This window comes from Macaca thibetana, chromosome 2 (assembly GCF_024542745.1).
Source record: "Macaca thibetana thibetana isolate TM-01 chromosome 2, ASM2454274v1, whole genome shotgun sequence".
Taxonomy (NCBI): domain Eukaryota; kingdom Metazoa; phylum Chordata; class Mammalia; order Primates; family Cercopithecidae; genus Macaca; species Macaca thibetana.
The window spans coordinates 106,673,938-106,694,652 of NC_065579.1; the positions used below are offsets into that span (position 1 = coordinate 106,673,938).

At 54.3% G+C, this 20,715-nt stretch overlaps 2 protein-coding genes across 2 annotated transcripts in view; one reads left to right on the forward strand and one right to left on the reverse strand.

Annotated features, from left to right (window-relative positions):
• Positions 1-20,715, reverse strand: part of RPL29 (ribosomal protein L29) — a 344,283-nt gene that overhangs the window by 317,875 nt on the left and 5,693 nt on the right. The window lies entirely within an intron of this gene.
• DNAH1 (dynein axonemal heavy chain 1) overlaps positions 16,295-20,715 on the forward strand; it is an 86,858-nt gene continuing 82,437 nt past the window's right edge. Inside the window, exons 1-2 of the mRNA XM_050781042.1 lie at positions 16,295-16,331; positions 20,350-20,446. The gene's annotated coding sequence lies outside the window, so the exon portion shown is untranslated. The remainder of the gene's footprint in view (positions 16,332-20,349; positions 20,447-20,715) is intronic.

The following is a 20,715-nucleotide window of genomic DNA, read 5'->3' on the forward strand; positions in this document are numbered from 1 at the left end:
TCCTAGCTACTTGGGAGGCTGAGGCAGGGGAATGGCGTGAACCCGGGAGGCAGAGCTTGCAGTGAGCCGAGATCACGCCACTGCACTCCAGCTTGTGTGACAAGGCAAGACTCTGTCTCAAAAAAAAAAAAAAAAAAAAAAAAAAAAAAAAACACGGTGAAACCCTGTCTCTACTAAAAAATACAAAAAAAAAAAAAAAAACTAGCCGGGCGAGGTGGCGGGCGCCTGTAGTCCCAGCTACTCGAGAGGCTGAGGCAGGAGAATGGCGTAAACCCGGGAGGCGGAGCTTGCAGTGAGCTGAGATCCGGCCACTGCACTCCAGCCTGGGAGACAAAGGGAGAGTCCGTCTCAAAAAAAAAAAAAAGAATTTTGGTACTTAGGCCAGGCTTGGTGGCTCATGCCTGTAATCCTAGCAATTTGGGAGGCTGAGGCCAGTGGATTGCTTGAGGTTAGGAGTTTGGGACCAGCCTGGGGAACATGGTGAGACCCCTGTCTCTACAAACAAAAATTAGGCGGGTGTGATGGTGTGCACCTGTAGTCCCAGCTACTCGGGAGGCTGAGGTGGGAGGCTCACCAGAGCTCAGGAGAGTGAGGCTACAGTGAGCCACAATTGTGCCACTGCACTCCAGCCTGGGCAACAGAGTAAGACTGTCTCAAAAAAAAAAAAAAAAAAAAAGTTTGGTATTATTTAGAAATCACATCTTGGAGGTGATCTGAGTTCTAATGCTTTAGACATCACATCTTAGAGATGATCTGAGTTCTAATGCAGTGATATTCTCCCTCCTTTGTAAGTGAAGTCCCCCTTCTTCAGAAAGCCCTTCAGACCTCTTCAGAGCCTCCCACCTCACTTGCCTTCCTGGGAATGCCAGCCCTGTTTGTCCTTTGGCTAGTTTACTTGGGTGCTAAGCCCAGGAACTGGGGCTTTGCTCAGTCATCAGCCATTCTTCCTGCTGCTACCCCAGGCCAGGCACATAGCTGGCATCTATAGATGACTGAACACTGGGCTCCTCTGGTGCCCCTGTGCCCAGTATGTCTGAAAGGCCACAGGCCCTGGGCTGGCTGAGGGGAAGAACAGCAAGGGGGCCCACATCAAAAGAAGAAAGGGCTTATTCAAGACCACCAGCCTGTCGGGGTCAAGTCAGGCCTTCGACCTGGGTCTCTGACCACTTGGTCAGTACCTTCTGCATACTCCCCTGCAGCACAGGCACACCTGTCTTGCGCTATGGTCAGGGGCCCTCACTGATGCCCACTGGGTGACCCCAGGGAGGGGTGGGCCCCCACCTTCCTCTGTTACCTCCAGCCCACCCAAGTGAAGCCCAGGGGACACCAGCGCCCATCCCCCTGAAGAGATTTCAGCCAATTAGCACATACAGTATTTACTTAATTAGGGTAATGACATAATTAGTGTAACTTGGGCTCCATCACATGGCTTCAACATGCAATTAGGAGCTGTCAGCGGGAGGCGACATTGTGAGAGTGCTCATTCAATTTTGGTTCCAGCATGGAGGCCTAGCAGCTGCCTCTGCTCGGAGGGAGGGAGATGGGTGGGTGGTGGCGGCTGCTGTGCGTGTGAGGTGACTGCAGACAGCCCATAGCCTAGGACAGAAGAGTAAGTGGGGACAGAAAGGCATTTTCCTGGGCTAATGGAGTCCCTGACAGCCTACTCACATCGCTGACAGACACTGCCACCCTTGACCCTAGCCCCAGGGCAAGGCAGGGGCAGTGGCTTGGCTGGGGTGGCTGTGATTGGGGGGCTGAGCACTGCAGGCTCCTCTGCCCCCAAGTTCTCTGCCTGAAATGCCACCATTAGCAGGCTGTTTTGTCTCTCTTTAGGGCTTTGCTATTCATAAGAGCCACCGTCTCATACCCACTGGCCGGTTGGCTATGCTTGGTGACCCCAGGAGGCCACAGACTGACAGGACAGGGATGATCCCTGTTATCCTCATTGGATTCATGGGGAAAGTGGGGCTCAGGGCAAGGAAGGTGGTAGAGTCATGGCAGTGCCAATCCCAAGAGGGAGCCTGTTGTGGCTGGAGACTCCCCAAGCCTGGGTATGTCCCCCCTTACCCCCAAGGAGGTGTCCTGCCCCATGGCCTCTTTCCCTTGGAAGGAGTGGGGCTGCCTTTGGAGGTACTGAGGTGGTCCCCAGGCTCCTGGTTCCCTTAGCCTCTCCTCCACCTTATACAAGGCTAGGAGGCAGGGCCCTGACTCTGTCCACAGCCTTACCCTCAGTGAACCTCAGCGAACCTCACAGCTTTCTTGAGTGGGGGGCATTGCGGGAAGGAAGGGAAGAAAGGAAGATGGGAGTCAGTGCCACCATTGTGAGGGTAGGGAAACTGAGGCTCCAGGGCCTTCAAGGAGGTGCTGTAAGAACCAGTATCAGCCCCCAGCAACCGTACTTCTGGCCCAGCAGGATGACCTGGGCTGACCCTCTCCTTTGGGTCTCAGTTTCCTCTTGTCAAAGGAGAGAGTTTATGCTCCATAATCTCAGACATCTTGGGACTATCCAGAGCCCCCTAGGAGATAGGACCCAAGGAACTTGCCATCCCTCTTCCTTCCTTCCAAATTATGTCCTCAGAGCCGTCCCTTCCCTTTGTGTCCTGCCCCTTTATGGGTTAGCCCCATTGCATGAATGAAGCAGATGAAAGTCCCTGGCTGCAGAGAATGGAACCCATTTCCTGGGCCCTGTGATCTCGCTCGATCCCTGTGCTCAGCCTGCAGTGCTGGAACCACAGCCTTCTTAGAGGGTAGACTGGTGTTTAAAACCCCACAACTCCCTGCTCCCACCTCAACAGCAATTGAGGTGAAGTCACCAAGGCTAGGTTTACAACGCACTTCATGCTTCCATCTCATGGGCGTCACCTACATCCTGCTAAATGACAACGATGTCTCTGCCTCTTAGGTGGATAAACCAAGGCAGCAAGACCCAGTAAAGGATGGTGCCAAGTCCCAAACCCCGGTTTTGGTCCCTACAGGTCAGTGACTCCCCTCACACTGAGCGTCCTCAAGTCTGTCCTGCCCTGACCGCATGGCTCTAGATCTAGGATCCAGGGTGGGAGGGGCTCGGATGAGAGCAGGGTCCAGCCAGCTGGGAATGCTGCTGGTAAGATGGGGTGCCACTGAGTGGGAAGGTCTGGGATGACACCCAAAGCCCAGGCCTTCCAGGTGGGAGACAGATTCTCCAGTTCAGAAGGACAGAGAGAGTCTATCCTGGACAAAGGGAATTACTAGTCAGAGCTTATCTCCAGGGGCCTAGCCCCTCAGGCAGGGCGCAGGTGGGTGGGCACACAGAAGGCTGGTGGACAGCTCTGGTCACAGGCAATAGTCACAACAAGACTAAAACCTCCTTATTTCTATGAAGGCTGGGGCATAATCTGTGAGATGGCACAGTGAAGATCCACTGGCAGAGGCCAGGGCTGCCAGGAGGAGAGAGGAGCCCACTCTCACCTCTCAGAGGAGGCAGGGGCTGTGGTCAGAGGGCCAGAAGGTCCTGAGCACCCAGCCATCTGGCCTGGTGCCCCTGGACTTTTCAGCCTCAGGAAAGAGGCCGTTTCAAGCCAAGGAGGTGAGGGCCAGCACAGGAGGGGAGCCTGAGGCCAGGGAAAAAATGGCATAGCCATAGTCAGGGGAATGCTGGCTGGTGGGAGGATCCTGAATTGTCTGTGTTAGGACTGGGCCTCCTGGGACTGGGTAGAGCTGGAGGCAGCCTCTCCTCACTTGGGCTAGCTGCCTAGGCTTATACTCAGACCTGGCCACATCCTCAGCCCTGAGATAGGACCCACAGCTGAGGGACCCCATATGCCTATCCACCCTCCTTCCTTCATCAAATGTTTGCTAAGTGCTGACTCTAGGCCAGCCACCTTGGGACTGGCTACTGGGGCAGGAATGGGGAGCAATGAGCAGGCAGAGATGAAGGCCAGCACCTCCAGAGGCTCATGTCCTCAGAGTCCAGACAGACACAGGCCCAGGGAGTTCTCTCCAAAGAGTAGGCAGAGAGAAATCCCAGGAAGAGCCAAGGCCAAGGACCAAGTCAAGCTCACTAGTTCAAACAGATGGTGGTCCCCACCCACTCCCTCACTGGTCAGAAGCCTGGGGGCAGGCCAGAGTTTCCATTAGCAAATGATAGGAAAAGGGCATTCCAGGTGGTTGGACCATGTGAGCAGAGGCTGGGGGCTAGGATGTAGGATTCAAGGATACTACGCTCTGGCCTAAGGTATTTGGGTGGGATCTGGGCAGCTCAAGGAAGGGGCTGGGGACTCCAATCACTTGTGGAAAAGTCAAGGCATTCCTCTAACACCCATTTAGCAGAAAGTTCATACAGTGTGCCAGGCATATGGTGTTCTAGGCTGGGGATTCAGTAGGGATCAAAACAGATGAAGTTCAAGGGAGATAGAAACAGCATTTTCAGATGCTAGCAGGTGCCATGCATAAGATTCTAACAGGGTGATCTAGGAGGCGATCTAACAGGGCTAGGGCCTAGGAGGAGACTTTAGAGTGTGGGGCCAGAGAAGGCTGCAGTGATGTTTAAGCCAAGATCTGAGTGATCCAAAGGTCAGCGGGAAGAGCATTCAAGGCAGAAGGAGTAGGCAGTGTAGAGGCCCTGAGGCCTGTGAGGCCCTGAAGGACAGCCCACGTCAGTGGGGCAAGGAGAAGGGAAAGGAGGTGGATGGGACCAGCGAGGCAGGTGGGGCTCTGTAGGTTGGGCTAAGGCCTATGAACTTTATTATTATAAGTGTCATGGGAAGTCATTGGATTTTGAACTAGGGAATGATTTTTTTTTCCTTAAATCACTATGACAGCTTCATGGAGACCAGATTGTGGAGGCTCCATGAAGACCAAGGGAGATGCTGTCGAGATGGGAGAGGATGGTGGCCAGGATTGGGTGCTTGCTGGGAGGTGGTGGGAAGTTGGCATTTGGGGATGTTATCTGGAGGCAAAGCCAACAGGACTTCAGGAAGGGTTGGCTGTAGGGTGTGAGAGAGGGTGGTCCAGAGCCGTTCTTCAGTTTCTGGCTTAAGCACATGAGCCAATGGCATGACCATTTTCAGAAGAGGGGGATGCTGGGAAAAGCAGACCAGGGAGAGGGAAATCAAAGGTTCTGGGTCGTCTGTGTTAGGACTGGGACTCCTGGGGCTGGATAGGGCTGGAGGTGCCAAGGAAACAGTTGTCAGATTTAAGCCTGCAGTTCCAGAGAGGGGGTTGCCCCGGAGATTGATCCATCTTTAGCATAGAGGTGCATTGTGCTTATACAAGGGACAGGGTACCCCTCCAGCCCCAGGAACCCAGAGATTCAAATGAGCCATTGATCTGGAGACCCTAGCAGGGTCAAGGCAGGGGCCAGTAGGGAGGGACCCTGCTCTTGAAGCCTCCCCCATATCTGTCTAGTGAACTAAGACCACCTCACCTCACCCCAAAGCTAGAGAAGTTGATGATGCAAACTTGGCTTTCAGGAGCCAAGGCCCAACTGGGGGTGGAAGGTGCTGCCATAGGGACCCTGGAGGCCAGCTGTCTAAGTGATCCTCTGCCTATCCTAGCCTGGCCTGGTGTGAAAGAGGCTAGACTCTACCCTGACAGGACCCCATCATGGCTTAAAGTGCTCCTTCAAAGGGCCTGGGAGCCATTCACGTCCATTGCCACCAGTTAGCTGTGTGTTCTTAGGCAAGCCCTTCATCTCTCTGTGCCTTCCCATTAGAGACAGTTGGAAGAGTAACTCTCTGAGCCCATGTCGTCCCTGTCAGAGGTCTATGAATGCAAAAGCCAGCCAGGTCATGCCTGTTACACCCCCAACTGAGCAAAGTGTGACTTCAGCCCCAGCTCAGACTGTGCAGTGGGAATGATGGGAGGCTGGAGCTGGTAGGCTGCTGTTCTTACAGCGTGGCCCGTGGCCCCTGCCTCACCCCTCCTCAGCTTTTTAGGGCCCACTCCAGGCAGACAGGCATCACCTCCTGAGAGTCTCTTCTTCAGGGAGAGGAGGTGGTTGCCACTGCCACTGCCAAAGCCATCCTCCGGGTCCTGTGCTCCTCCATGCCAAGCACATTAGGGGATAATTAAGTAAAAATAGGCATTCCGACCAGTGTAGCTCATTAAGGCCTAATTAAGTTAATTAGTTCCAGGTGTGGATGGTGAGGCTCAAGTGAGGCGGCGACTGTTGTTTGCTGTAATTGCATTTTCGCAGCAGCAGTGATGGTGACAGTAATGGTGTGGCAGAGACAGCGGCTTTCTCCGAGGCCTGGAAGCCTGCCAGGAAGTTCAGGAGGCTGTCGCTGAGCTGGGAGGGGTACAAGGAAGCCAGGGGCCACCCACAGAGAGTGGTGACTGGAGGTTCAAGGTCTCCCAGGCCCAGGGACGCCCTGCTCAGTCTCTGCATGGGGGAAGTTGTGTGTGTGTGTGTGTGTATACAAAGCCACAAAGAGGCAGGCATCTTCCCCTCTGGTTGAGTAGGGGAGGTGCACTGTGACTGGTCTTTTGGCCTGGGCTCAATTCTCTCACACCCCATCACAGTCCCCAGGAAAGACTTTAAGGTGACTTTGCTGAAAGGGAATCTGTGGGCCAGAGGGAGTGGGCAAGACCTCTAGGAATCTGCCTCACTCACTCTATTTGGCTTGAATCCCCCATTCCTGTCCCTTCTGGCAGGTGCATGGATCTGTCCCATCTTTTTGATTCAGGGCAGGAGTTGGGGCTACACAAGTCCGGGCCTCCACAGAGGACCTGTTGGCCCAGTTAGTCTCCTGCCCCAAACGTCTCCCTCAATCCACTTTTTATCATGGCTTCTAGACTCAGCTGTCCTTGGGGACCTGCCTGTGTGGGACAGCTCTCTCAGCCTCAGTCACACTCTCATTCATGCATTCATGCTTGCATGCATTCAGCTGTTGCTCACTGAACATTTCCTCTGTGCCAGGCAGCAGGACCAGGGGATGGGAATATAGGCTGGGTAAGACAGGTTGGACTCTGCCCCATGGCACCTTTGGTCTCTCCAAGGAGGCAGACATGTTAATGACTCTGGCCACACAATTTTGCCATGGTTGTGGGCACCTAGGGGTGTTTAACCCAGGCCTTGGAGGAAAGATGTCCAAGCTGCAGTGAATGAGATGCAGGTGACAGGGGGACAGGGTGTGTGTCAGGAACTGAAAGGGCTTCCCTCTGGCTGGAGGACAGCATGAGGGCACTGAGTGGGGAGAGTGGGGCCAGATCAGGGAGGACTGTGGGCTGTGGAGGCGTCTACACAGGGCTGCTGGGTAGAATATGAACTGGCGCTGGTGACTGGGAGACCAGGGAGGAGGTGGCCAGGGCTGCATCTGTGGATCCAGAAAGGAGTGGATAGATTTGAGGGATATTTAGGAGAAGAATCAGTGGGGCTTGCTGCTTTGGTTGAGTGTAAGGGATGGTTTAGGAGGAGGCTGTCAGCCTTGCGGAGAGGGGCCTTGGGAGTGGGGTTGGGCTCTGAGACATCCCCACAGGCTGGAACTAGGATGAGACAAGGGAAGTGCCTGGGGTGAAAAATTGGGGGAATTTGCAACCAGCCTTGTGTTCCTGCTTGTGCCCCTCTCAGGTGTCCTGAAATTTCTCCCTAAGACAGACACATTTTGGAAAGTGGAAGCCACTCCTGGAGATGGGACAGTGGGGGCATAGTTTTCAGCAGGGTGTGCCCCCTGGGTCCTTCAACCCCTACCTGGGAGGTGCTGTCTTCTCTGTACCTTCCAGCACTGGGCTGGGGCCAGGATTGACACCTTAAGGCCTCATTTGCTCTGGATAGGTACTCTCTTTCCATTCAGGTGTCCAAATGACAGGAAAGGTGCCTATTCAGCTTCCCCTGGCATGCCTCCCATGACAGGGAGCTCCTGCCATCTGGGCAGCCCAGTCCTTTGGTTGGGACCATTATAAAAATGTTGTATCCTGAGCCCAAATCTGTCTTGCACTGTCTTCTTCCAACAGTTGACTCAGCCCTGCCTCCTACCCTCCCCTCTACCCAGGCAAGTCTGCCAATTTCCTTTCCCTGGCCAGCTTCACCTCTCAGAGTCTCAGTGTCCCCACCTGCAAAAAGGGAAACAGTAACAGCCACCCCCTTCTAGGATTGGTGTGAGGATTAAATGACATAATGTGTATAAACCTCATGGCATATGCTCACTTTTCTATTTTATTTTTCAGAGACAGGGTCTAACTGTGTCACCCAGGCTGGAGTGCAGTGGCGTGATCATGGTTCCCTGCAGCCTTGACCTTCTGGGCTCAAGCGATCCTCCCACCTTAGCCTCCCGAATAGCTGGGACTACAGGTGCACACATGCCACCATGCCCAGCTAATTTTTAAAATTTTTTTGTAGAGATGGGGGTCTTGCCATGTTGCCTAGGCTGGCCTCAAACTCCTGGGCTCAAACAGTCCTCCTACCTTGCCTCAAACTCCTGGGCTCAACAGTCCTCCTATCTTGGCTTCCCAGAGTGCTGGGATTACAGGTGTGAGCCACCACACCTGGCCACATGCTAATTTCTTAGTAACTGGTTCCTAGCCCATAATAAGGATGAATAGCTGTAGAGGTGGACACTGTGCTCCTTCTGGCTTGGGCTGCCCAGTGGTACAGCCTTGTACCATTGGTACAACAGTGGTACCCATCTGTTGGCCCCAAGTAGCTGATCCTGCTACCACCCTACTCACATCCAGCGTAGATGCAGAGCTAACTGCAGAGAAGAATGTCCATGGGGAAGAAGTGACATTTTCTTGGGATGGCAGAGCCACGATGACATGCAGGGTCTGTGCTGCTAGTTATTGAATCAGTTCTCTGCTCAGCCCCAGCCCCTCCCCTCTGGTCCCCCTGCTCCTCAAGTGTCTCATTGAGGGGCACCAGTGGACCTGTCATGCCTGTGAAGCGGCCGTGGTGGTGGGAGTCCCTCCTGAGCCTGAGGGCCCCGCTGAGCCCCAGATCCCTTGGAGGGTCGCAGACCCTTTAGAAACACATCATTGTCTGGGGTGCCCATACTTTTCCCACAAGGCTACAGGGTGTTGAGCCTGGGGCGAGGGGCTTGCAGGAAACCCTGGCTTCCCTCAAAGATCAGAAGAGCCGCCCAAGAAAGGACAAAGCCATCCTGTTGCCTCTTCCAGTGCGGTCCCATCCCGGAGCCTCTGTCTGCAGCAGCGAAACTGGCTGCCGCAGCACTCTCTGCTGCTTCTTCTGTTTCCCTGTTGAAAACCAGTGCTTGTCTCAAGGGGGAATTCTTTAGATTTAAAGGACAGCAGTGATCATCTTCCCTGAGCCCTGGTCACCAGGGACCACCAGGTTCCTTTCAGAGGACAGAGGGCACCACAGGGGAAGGCAACCACAGGGGCAAAGGAATGCTCAGAGCATGGGCAGGGCAGCCATTTGGGCAATGCAGTGTCATGTGGGTGGGCAGGGGCGATGGGTGGGAGCAGGGTGTGTGGTGTTTGTGGGATTGGCAATGAGCTGGCGTTGTGCAGAGCAGGCCTTACCTCCTTCTCACCCCGGCTGAGGGAGGGTTGACTGTTTCTACACACCCCCTTGTTTTTCACACCCTGGACTTGGCCCCAAGGGACTTTCCCAAAGGCACACAGCTGGTGGGGCCTGGGGGAGGATGATGGAGGTGTGGGCCCCCTTACACCCCTGCTGAGTCCTGCTGGCAAGGCTCCTCCCTATGGGGGCACTAGGGGAGAAAAACTGTGAGGTTCAGTTTGTTTGGTTTGGGGGCCTAATACTTGAGGCGCTGGGCCTGCAGGAGGGCTGGCTCTGCCACTGGCTCACCGTGGGTGTGACCGGGACCGGGATCCAGCTTTGCTCTATGCCTCAGTCTCCTCAGTTGCACAAAGCAGTTAAGCTCTGGGTTGGCTCATGCCTTTTTGCCTCCCAGAACCACAGCGCATCTGGGCAGAGGGGTCATCCGCAGTTGCAGTCACAGAGGGGAAAAGGAGGCCCAGAGATGGGACAGTTCACTCTGGGGCCAGCAGACTCAATTCTGAGCATGTGGCCAGCAGCCAGGAGAGGAGGCTGCAGGGGGAAATGTCAGCAAAGCCCAGCCTTTTTGCATCTCCAGTTTTCTTTAACCTGCCGTCCAGCCTTCCTTTGCCTGAGTTCACAGCTCAACCCCAGCTGAGTATATCCTGATGCAAGGCCCCCTTCCCTCCACCCACCAATTATAGCTGGTCACAAAAGCTGGACCGTGACCAGACAAAGGGACAGGGATGAAAGTGTTGGTTGTCATGGCAACCTGGTGGGGTGGCTGGGACCCAGGGGAGGGGCCTGGCTGTGTGCCTGAGCCCAGGCATCAGGACGACCTCTGAGCATGAGCCAGGGCAGCCTGGCGGCCCACAGGGACCCCCCTCGTGCTCTGGGCCCACCAAAGCTGGGCATACAATGGCAACCTCAGCCCCTCCATGGGCAGCACCTGCTCCCTGGGCCTCCCCCAGTGGCCCCATTATCCTGCACCTGCTGACCACCGCCCCCCCGACCTGCTTCCCAGCCCAAGTTCCCTCCCCAGGGCAGGCCCTGCCCATCCTGAGGCCCACCTGCCTTCTCTAAGAGCCAGCCAGGAGGGCTGGGGAACCAGGAGGGGTAGCAGGGAAGGTCCTGGGCAGGGACCAAGGGTCCAGCTGCCAAGCCAGCTCTGCCTGGCCAGCAGTGCGTGTGCCTGCAACAAGGCTCTGCTCCAGGACCTCAGTCTGCTCACCTGAAAACTGGGAGCAGCCAATACTGCCTTCAGGGCCTGCAAGGACCAGTTTTTCTCTGCTTGGAGGGAAGGCTGAGGCCAGGTTGGGAAGAGAACAGAGAGGGGGTATCTTGGGTCATACTCTCAGGGCCCCCTCTGTTGGTCCAGGTGGAGACCTGAGCCCCTTCTGTACACTTCAGAGTCACTGCTTAGGGTTGGAGATGACATTTTCCAGAGGCCTCCAAGGGTACAGAGGAAGTGGGCAGGAGACCCAGTATTGCCAGGCTCTTTTTTCTTTTTCTTTTTTTTTTTTTTGAGATGGAGTCTCTGTCACCCAAGCTGGAGCACAGTGGCATGATCTCAGCTCACTGGAACCCTGTGCCTCCTGGGTTCAGGCAGTTCTCCTGCCTCAGCCTCCCATGTAGCTGGGACTACAGGCATGCACCACCGTGTCTGGCTAATTTTCATATTTGTTTTGTTTTGTTTTTTTTGTTTTTTGAGATGGAGTCTTGCTCTGTCGCCCAGGCTGGAGTGCCCTGGTGTGATCTCGGCTCACTGCAAGCTCCGCCTCCCAGGTTCACGCCATTCTCCTGCCTCAGCCTCCCGAATAGCTGGGACTACAGGTGTCCACCACCATGCCTGGCTAATTTTTTATATTTTTAGTCAAGACAGGGCTTCACTGTGTTAAACAGGATGGTCTCGATCTCCTGACCTCGTGATCCGCCGCCTCGGCCTCCCAAAGTGCTGGGATTACAGGCATGAGCCACCACACCCAGCCAGTGCCAGGCTCTTGAGTGGCCTATCAGGAGTACAGGGGAAAGAGAAAGACAGTGGGGTGGGGACTCTCCAGGAGGAGAATGCTCCACAGGGGGCAGCTGGAGGATGACTGGGGGCCCAGGTGGTGGACAGTCCAGTTCTTCCATAAATAGGGGAACTGAGACTCTCGCAACTATCAGTGTCTGGTGCATAAGGTAGGCCTGCTGCCGGCTTCCTGATGCCCCACCTCAGGATGGTGGAGTGGAGGAGGGACAAGGAGTGAGAGGAGTACGAGGCCAGGCAGATGCCCCTTATCCTCCTGTAAAGGGAAGTGGAATTCCCAGGGCAACGAGTCTTTGTCTCATGGTCTTTTCCTTGCGGCTCCCTATATCCTGCAGGACAGCCACAGGTTCCCATCCCACTCTGCCAAGACTTTGGGTGAGGCCCCTCCCTTCTTGCCACCTCAGTTTGCAGACCCAGAGTGTGGGAGCGGATTGCCAAGGACGTTGTCAGCTCTAATGGCCACCCTAGCTGTTTGAATGTCCCCAGGCCATTTGCAAGGGGTGGTGGGGAGGAGGATTGTCGCACCTCTTTGGGAGTGAGGGATTCCATCTCTTTGGAACAAACCCTTCCTTACTGACCTGCTGGGAGTTTTTTACACACTCCCTCCTGGAGGTCTGGCAAGGGCAGTGCTTTTGCCGGGAATGGAAGTATTCGGGGCAGGAAAAGTCTTGGTGTCCCTCACACCACTCTGTGCTGATGACCCCACCATGACTCTGGGCAAGGTTTCTGTTCCTCATTGTGCAGAAGAAAAACTGAGGCCTAACAAAGGAAAGGACTTGCCCGGTGAGTAATCTGAAGAATCCAAGCCTCCTGCCCCATCCAGAGCCCTTCCTAGGGGTGGATGAAAGGTCATGCTGGCGTCTGGTCCCCAAAGTGGCCAGCCTTGGGGGACGGGTGGATGGGAGGGCCCAGCTAAGCCTTAGCAAACCCAGATTCCCTGGAAAGTGGGAGTGGAGGCACTTGGTGGGTCACAGGGCCAGGTTGATGAAGTCACCCACTCTGCCAAGATATTACTCCGCTGATGCTCACCAAACTCCTTGGGACCGAGGGAAAATTAGAGGTGCTCAGAGTCTAATTATAATAAGCAGTTTGCTGTGCAGCTCCTGGAGCCCTCCCGGGAAATGTCCTGTGGAAGATGTCTTTGTCTCAGAGCCTGCCATCTGGTGCTTTGGCCCAGGAAGGTGGGGACCAGCAGGCATCCCCCCTGGGCTGCTGCTCCTGGAGCACAGAGCCTCAGCATCCTGCACCCTCAGATGGAGGTCAGAGAAAAATAGGCTGGGGGAGAGGAGGTGAGGGTGGGATAATGTGGGGTCATGTGCAGGTGGGCTGGTGTCAGCAGCCACTATCTTTGGGGTGGTGGCCCTGATATGGGTTGCTGTATCTTCCAGTCATTTCTATGGATCTTTCCTGGACTGATGCATGGGCAGGGCTGCTGAGAAAAGCCGTGCCTCTGCCCCAGCCATCAAGTCCACCCTCCAGTTGGGAGAAACAGCAATGACCATCACATGGTACAGAGTGAGTGGTTCTCTGAGCTGGGCTTCCTGAGAGTGGACACTTTCAGCTGTGGCCTGTCCATCTATCCAGCAGCCACATCCCCTGTGATGTCACCAACCCACAGCTCAAGCCCACCGTCCGGTGAGGGACTCAGCAGTGACCATCTACCAAGTGGTACTGACCATGGTCCTCTGGGGCCCTGAGGAGCATGTGTGTTCTGTTGGCCAAGGCACTCAGGGAGGGCGTCCTGAGAAGTAACCCAAGATGGGATGGAAGATCATAGAAAAACAAAGAAGGAGGAGGCTCTGGCAGGGAGGTTGCACAGGAGTAAAGGTGGGCACGGGATTAGGTGGGGGCTGTGATGGATGAAGACTGTCTGTTCATGGACCAGTGGTCTCCAGTCCTCCAGCCCTCGAGAAACTCTATTCTACTCCTTCTTCCTTGAGCTCTGGGCTTTCAAGGTCTTGTCTGTCAAGGTGATCATGTGGATCAAAGGAGAATTAATTTGTCTCCATTTTTATTCATCAAAGAAATGATTATGCTGATCAGAACTGCTGAGGGCAGCTAAGCAATGGCAGGGAGGCTTATGTCAGGGAGGCCTGGGGAGGTGGTGAATCCTAGACCTCACCGAGTCCCTTCTCTGACACCCCCCCATGCCTGCAACTCACTTTCTCTTGGCATAGCTCAGAGCCCCTGGCCTAGAAAATCAGAGTAAGATCCTGGGGGCCCAAGAGGCAGGCTGGGGGCAGGTGGGGAGCGGGTAGCTCAGCCATGCAGTCTGGATGCCTGTCACCTTCCGTTCTGGCTGGACAGCCACATGAAGGGCCCATTCTGCTGCCCATTCACAAGGGGCTTTCATCTCTGCAGTCAGTGAAGCATTGCTCCCGTCTCAGCCAGCAAGGAGACACAGGGGAGGGGGCGTGCAGACCTGCCATGCCCTCAGACCCCATGCTGGAAAGGCATGGCTCTGGGCCAGGGCCTCCTAAGCAGCCCATCTGCCCCAATCCCCCAGCTTCTAGGCCACCAGAGTCCTCAGCAAGGGGGCTCTAAGCAAGAGATGGGCAGTGACTCCCCAACTCTTGTAGAAACCCAGTCCGCCTGTTTCAACAAGAGTAAGGCTGACCTGTCTTCCAGCTTATTCAGGTTAAAAGATGGCCCTCCCATCACAAGAGGGGCAGAAGTCCAGTGCGTCATGGCTCAGCCCTTTGCTCCTTTCCCAGGGAGCAAGGTAAGTATGGTAGCCTTCAGGACAGGGCAGGAAGGCCAAAGCCTGAACCCTTGCCCAGCCATGGGAGAAGACAGAGCATTAGAGGGTAGCCCCTGAGACCCAGAAGAACAGGGACTGACTCATGGTCTCCTGCCAGGGAGGAGGGAGGCCACAGCATGCCCTTGAAGAGGGGTGAAGTGGAGCTGGCAGGGCTGCTGGCAAAACCAGCTCCCTTTGGCCCCCACCCCTCAAGTCCATTCTCCAGTTGGGAGAAACAGCAGTGACCATCACATGGTAGGCAGTGAGTGGTTCTGTGAACCGGGCCTCCTGAGAGTGGACCCTTTCAGCTGTGGCCTGTCCATCTGTCCAGCAGCCACAGCCCCTGTGGTGTCACCAGCCCACTGTGTTGCCTGGCAACTTTCCAGGATTAGCTTTCTGCCCCTCTCATTCCTGACGTCCCACCATAGGCTGATGTTGCCGTGGCAACCCGGATGGATGCTGCAGCTTTTTGGACAGCTGTACCCAGTGTGGGAAGTACCAGGCAAAAGCAGGGAAGCAGGTGCCTCTCTACAGGCCAAGGGGGGGTACCCAGCCTATACCCAGACCCACTGAGCAGCCAGACTGCCCTAAACAGGATGATGGGGTCCCTGTCCCTTCTAAGAGCTGTGGACACCTTGCCTCCAGTTCCCGTCATGCTCCTTCCTTCCTTCTGCAGTGATCACCAAGTACCTACTGTGTGAATGCCAACAAGAAAAATAAAACCACGGTTTGGATTCAGGAAAGGTTGCACCAGCATCAGGTCTTGAAGGATAAGTAGGAGTCTGCCAGACATGTGAGTGAATGGAGACAGGTTCTAGACAGAGGAAGCAGAAGCCTGTGCAAGGGCTGAACTGCTGTCTCCAGGCAGAGCTTACACCCTGCCTCTGGGTTCCTCATGGCCTGGCCTCTCCATCTTTCCCACTCAATATAATTTATGGTGGAGATAGGGTCCAGTTCAGTTCCAGACACTTAGTGCCCAGCAACAGGCCTGGCATCAAGCCAGCACGACTAAAATGCCAAGTAAAATTCAACATCAGGGCCTATGACCTCCCCCAACATTAAATGTCTCACCAAGTCTGTTTCCCCATCTATGAAATGGGGCCAGTTTTGAGAAGGCTCTGGGCAGGGGTTCTCAGGTCAGATGAGGTGATCTTTTTCTTTTGGTTCATTTGGTTTGTGAACCACTTCTTTCCCTTACAGAAAAAATCGGAAGCCTGGTACAGTGGACATCTGTGACCATGAGATTCTCTAATTGTTACATTGCACCACTTTTACTTTATCTCCTCTTTCTCTTTTTATCTAGCTATGCTTACCTATATATAATTTTTGCTGAACTATTTGAAAGGAAATTGTAGCGGACATTCTGATGTGTTTCTTGAAACACTTCAGGCCACATCAACTAAGGATATCTGATACAACCACAGTAGCATTATCACATCTAAGAAAATTAACATAACTCAATATTCAGAATAGGGCAGGAGGGTGAAAACCTGAACCCATGCCAGGTCCTAAGAGCAGATGAAGGGCATCAGAGGGTGGGCGCCTGAGCCGAGCGGGGGTTGGGCGCAACTTCTGCCCAGTGGAGGCGGCGGCCAGAGTGGAGTGACCGTGCAATGGGGAGGGTGTGGCTGTGTGAGCCAAGCCCCAGGAGAACCAGAACCCACCTTTTCCTCAGTGCCCTGACCAGCTGTCCCGCAGCTGTGGCTTAAATGCCAACTTCCAATTCGTAAATTTCTCCAATTATTTCTCCCCAAATTATTTACATATGTATATGTATTTAAATCAGGAATTAATCAAAGTTCTCACACTGCATTTAGCTGTTTCGCTGCTTACTCTAAAAGGGCACAGGAGAGAAGATGGGTGGGTAATGGAACTTAGAAGAGTGACACTCCCAGGCCGGCCCTAATCCTGCCGATCAGGGCATGTGCTGGAACACCCCAGTCCTAGCGTCCTGGGCGGAAGTAACCGAGACCTGGAGTTGGTGGGTAGGTATGGGTTCAGGCTGGGGAGGTTCGCGGACGGAAGCTCCCGCCTTGCGGTGCCGGATGGCCCCGCCCCTTAGCAACGGCTTAGCGTCCCTCCCTAGAGACGGGGATGACGCATCCCCGCACTGCTCGGTGGAGCCGGTAGGTAGGTGAGGCGGAGGGGTTGCGAGGCCAGCGCGGGCAGCGAGGCCTCGAAAAGGCGCGGAGGGTTAGTGGACGGGGGTGGGGGGTGGGGTCTCGCAGGAGTCTGGTTGCTGAGCCTTGGCCAGGGGGAAAGAAGGGAGGTGCACTTTATTTTATTTATTAATTTTGAGACGGAGTCTCGCTCTGTCGCCCAAGTTGGAGTGCAATGGCGCGATCTCGGCTCACTGTAACCTCCGCCCCCCGGGTTCAAGCGATTCTCCCGCCTCAGCCTCCCGAGTAGCTGGGATTACAGGCACTCGCCATCATGCCGGCTAATTTTTGTATTTTTGTAGAGACGGGGTTTCACCCTGTTGGCCAATCTGGTCTTAAACTCCTGACCTCAGGTGGTCCGCTCGCCTTGGCCTCCCAAATGTTTGGATTACAGGCGTAAGCCACTGCGCCCGGCCTTGAAGTGCACTTTAAACAGCCTTGCAGTTAAGTCCTGTACTTACCAGACCAGTTTTTGGGCCCCATCCCCATGCTGAGCATGTGGAAGTCCCATCAGCTACCCAGTCCCTCTCCAGATCCCTACCGGAGTTGTTACAGAGGTCAATTTCATTCTTTTCTCCACTTCGCCCATCCATTAGTTCATTTGTTCACACAATCATTCAGCAAGTACTTTCTAGGCACCAGCTGTGTGCCAAGCCCATGCCAGTCTCATGCTAGGTGCTAGGTGCCAAGTTTCCAGAGATCAACGTTACTTGAAAATGCTTGTGCAGCTGACAGGAAAGACAGATGTGCGCATATAATACAGGGAGACATACACTGGAGGGGAAAGACACAGTTGTGGGGGGCAGTTTGCATCAGGTGAATGCTTCAAAATGGTGGAGAGAACCCCAAGCCTGGAGGAGCAAGAACCATTCATGGTGTTGTTTGCCTGGTAGCCCCAAGGGCAGATGCTTCCAAAATCCCTTAAAGTCACAGATCCATTTGTCTGCTTATGCAGAACCCCGGGGTGTGAAATGGATAAAGGTGCAGGGTCCTTATTGAATCAGGGGTGGGTGGCATAGAAGCCCTCCTGCTTAGGTGGCTCCCCACAGGCACCCACTTTGCAGAATCTCAGCACCCAGTTGGAGAACACTGTTGTGGTGCTAGAACATGGACCTTTGAGTCAGCCAGAGGTGAAGACCTCAGTTTCCATTCTGGTTCTGCCAGTGTTTGGTTGTGTGACCTTTGCAAGTTTCTTTACTTTCCTGGGCCCTAGTTTCCTCAGTTGTAAACTGGCAATAATAGTGGTACCTGCTGTGAGGTTGGAATACCCCTATTCATCTGTGTCTATTCAGCCAAGTGCTTGGCTACTGGTTGAATCAAGTGGGGTTGAATGTCAGTGAATCCAACCAGAAGCTTCCGCTGGCTCAGGCCAATAGGGCTCCCAGGTGATCTGAGTGGGGAGAAAGAAGAACTTGGGTTCAAATTTCAACTGTGGCTCTTGCTGGCTGTGTGATCTTGAGCAGGTCACTTCTCTGAGCTTTGTTTTCCTGCCTCTGAGAAATGAGGATACTCTCAGTTCCCACCTTAGAAGTTTAAATGAGATGATGCATAAAATAAGTCTAAGTACCCAATAACAGTCACCATTCCCAACACTGTGCCCACCAGGGCCACGCCTGCCATCTCACTGGCCAGTTACCTTCAACACACAGGGAGAGCTGCCCAGAATGACCAGAGGCAGAGGCCTTGCTGGGAGCCATGTCCTCCTCCCCCCTGCCAGTCACACTCATTCCCAGGTAGAGACTGCTGTCACCTATGAGGCCACGGCAGGAGGCAGATTAGGTCTTTCTTTCTGTCTGTCCTAGCTCCTGAGTATACTGGTAATGCACAGGTGCACAGAGTTGGGGCAGGGCTGGAAGGGAGCCACTGTGAAGGGCTGAGGGATGGAGGGGAAACAGGTTCTGAGTTTGCAGCTCACTCCCACACCTTCTTTGGGACACACCTCGGTGCATCCCCCCACTGCCAGCTTGCATGGAGGGAAACAGTTTACCGGGGCAGCAAGTTCACCCATTATGGATTCATTTTGCCCCCAGCAACCCTGCAGTTTCCTGGACATTTGCACATCTGTTATCTCCAAAGATCCTTATAACTCCTTATAATGCACCAGTAAAGCAAACCAAGCATGTTCAGGCCTCTCTGAGAGCTGAGGAAGTCATGGAATGGAATGCTCTCCTGTGGATCTGGGACCCTGGCCTCTCTAAGCCCTGCTCTGTTGGGTGATTTTGTTCAAAGATGAAACAAACATCTATGGGTTTGCAGCATGATGAGGCTGAGCCCCAAGGGGTCCTCTGTTCTTTAGGGTGCTCCGGGAAGGGCTGGTGACTGTTAGACAGGTGGGCCAGACTTGGCATTGTCTTCAGCACCTGCCCTGGGAGGCAGCTGGCCGCCAGAGACTGGATTCAGGGAGCGGAGTTCCGCTGGGGGAGGCCTGGCAGGCCAGACTGGCTGGAGGCAGGTCGGCCTTTGGGCTGAGTGTCTGGGGTTTCCTGCCAGAGCCCCATCTGCCCTTCTTCAGCCCTCAGGTGCCCCTTCTTAGAAATGGACTCAGCTGCTGAATGCTGCTTCAGCACTGCTGGGTAGTTTTGCTCTAGACAGCTCTGGCCACCCACCCCACTCCTCAGGTCAGTGCAGGCAAGGGCCCCCTGCCACGATCCATCAGGAGGCCTGCACTAGCACAAAACACCCAGCAAAAAGAGTGCCCTGTTCTTCAAGCTCTTGGCTCTTTGTCTCAGTGTGCAGAAGGGATGGGAAAATGGGATGGGGCCAGGGAACGGCGGCTTGCTTGGGCTAAGCCTCTATTTCCTTTTGTTAAGATGCTTTCCTTTTATTTCTTTTCTTTTCTTTTCTTTTTTGAGACAGAAGCTCGCTCTGTCGCCTAGGCTGGAATGCAGTGGCATGATCTTGGCTCACTGCAACCTCTGTCTCCAGGGTTCAAATGATTCTCCTGCCTCAGCCTCTGGAGTAGCTAGGATTACAAGTGTGCACCACCACACCCAGCTAATTTTTGTGTTTTTAGTAGAAATGGGGTTTGGCCATGTTGGCCAGGCTGGTCTCGAACTCCTGACGTCAAGTGATCTGCCCACGTCAGCCTCCCGAAGTGCTGGGATTACAGGCATGAGCCACCAAGCCTGGCCATTTTTTTGTTTTGTTTTGTTTTGTTTTTGAGATGGAGTTTTGCTCTTGTCACCCAGGTTGGGGTGCAATGGCGCGATCTCAGCTTACTGCAACCTCTGCCTCCCGGGTTCAAGTGATTCTCCTGCCTCAGCCTCCCGAGTAGCTGGGATTAGAGGCATGTGCCACCACACCTGGCTAATTTTGTATTTTTAGTAGAGATGGGGTTTCACCATGTTGGCCAGGCTGGTCTCAAACTCCTGACCTCAGGTGATCCACCCACCTTGGCCTCCCAAAGTGCTGGGATTATGGGAGTGAGCCACCGCCCCGGCCTCTTTTTTTCTAATTGCAATTTTTATTGAGATAATTGTAGACCCTCTTTTTTTTTTTTTTTTTTTTTTTTTTGAGGCGGAGTCTCGCTCTGTCGCCCAGGCTGGAGTGCAGTGGCCGGATCTCAGCTCACTGCAAGCTCCGCCTCCCGGGTTTATGCCATTCTCCTGCCTCAGCCTCCGGAGTAGCTGGGACTACAGGCACCTGCCACTTCGCCTGGCTAGTTTTTTGTATTTCTTAGTAGAGACGGGGTTTCACAGTGTTAGCCAGGATGGTCTTGATCTCCTGACCTCGTGATCCGCCCGTCTCGGCCTCCCAAAGTGCTGGGATTACAGCCTTGAGCCACCACGCCCGGCCCTCTTTTTATTTTTTGCACTAGCATTATATACAAACCTCTTCTTCACCATATCCTTGTCCAATGTCTTGTCATGTACTCCTGCCCAAGGATTCTCCATGGTGATGAGTTTTGAGGTAGCCAAAAGCAACAGTGGCTTTTCAAGGGCTTGCTCCTCCCACAATAAAAACTCTATAAACCGTTGTCCTCCAGGTGGTGGATGTGCACGCACCCCGGCGGCATCTGCTACTCCCTTGCATAAGACAGGAGGGTATACGTTTCCTGAGCTGATCTGACCCTGAGAGCCAGGGTAGGTGAATGCTATTTTGTGGCTGGTAGAGGGATCTGTGGGCCTATGGAGGGTCAGGATTGGGGTCCTGCTGGGGAGGCCATTTATTCCTCTGGCTCCTGGGGTATGGGAGGAAGTAGAGTGGGCAAACACAGGGGACGCAGGGCATGGTCCCGCGCTCACAGGTGCTAGGGAGGCTCATGCACCACACTGGGAAAAGGCAGGGAAGTCTAGCAGGGCTAGGCTGGAGGTGCTAGGGCTGCTTCTGGCTGAAAGTCATTTTAGGGAAA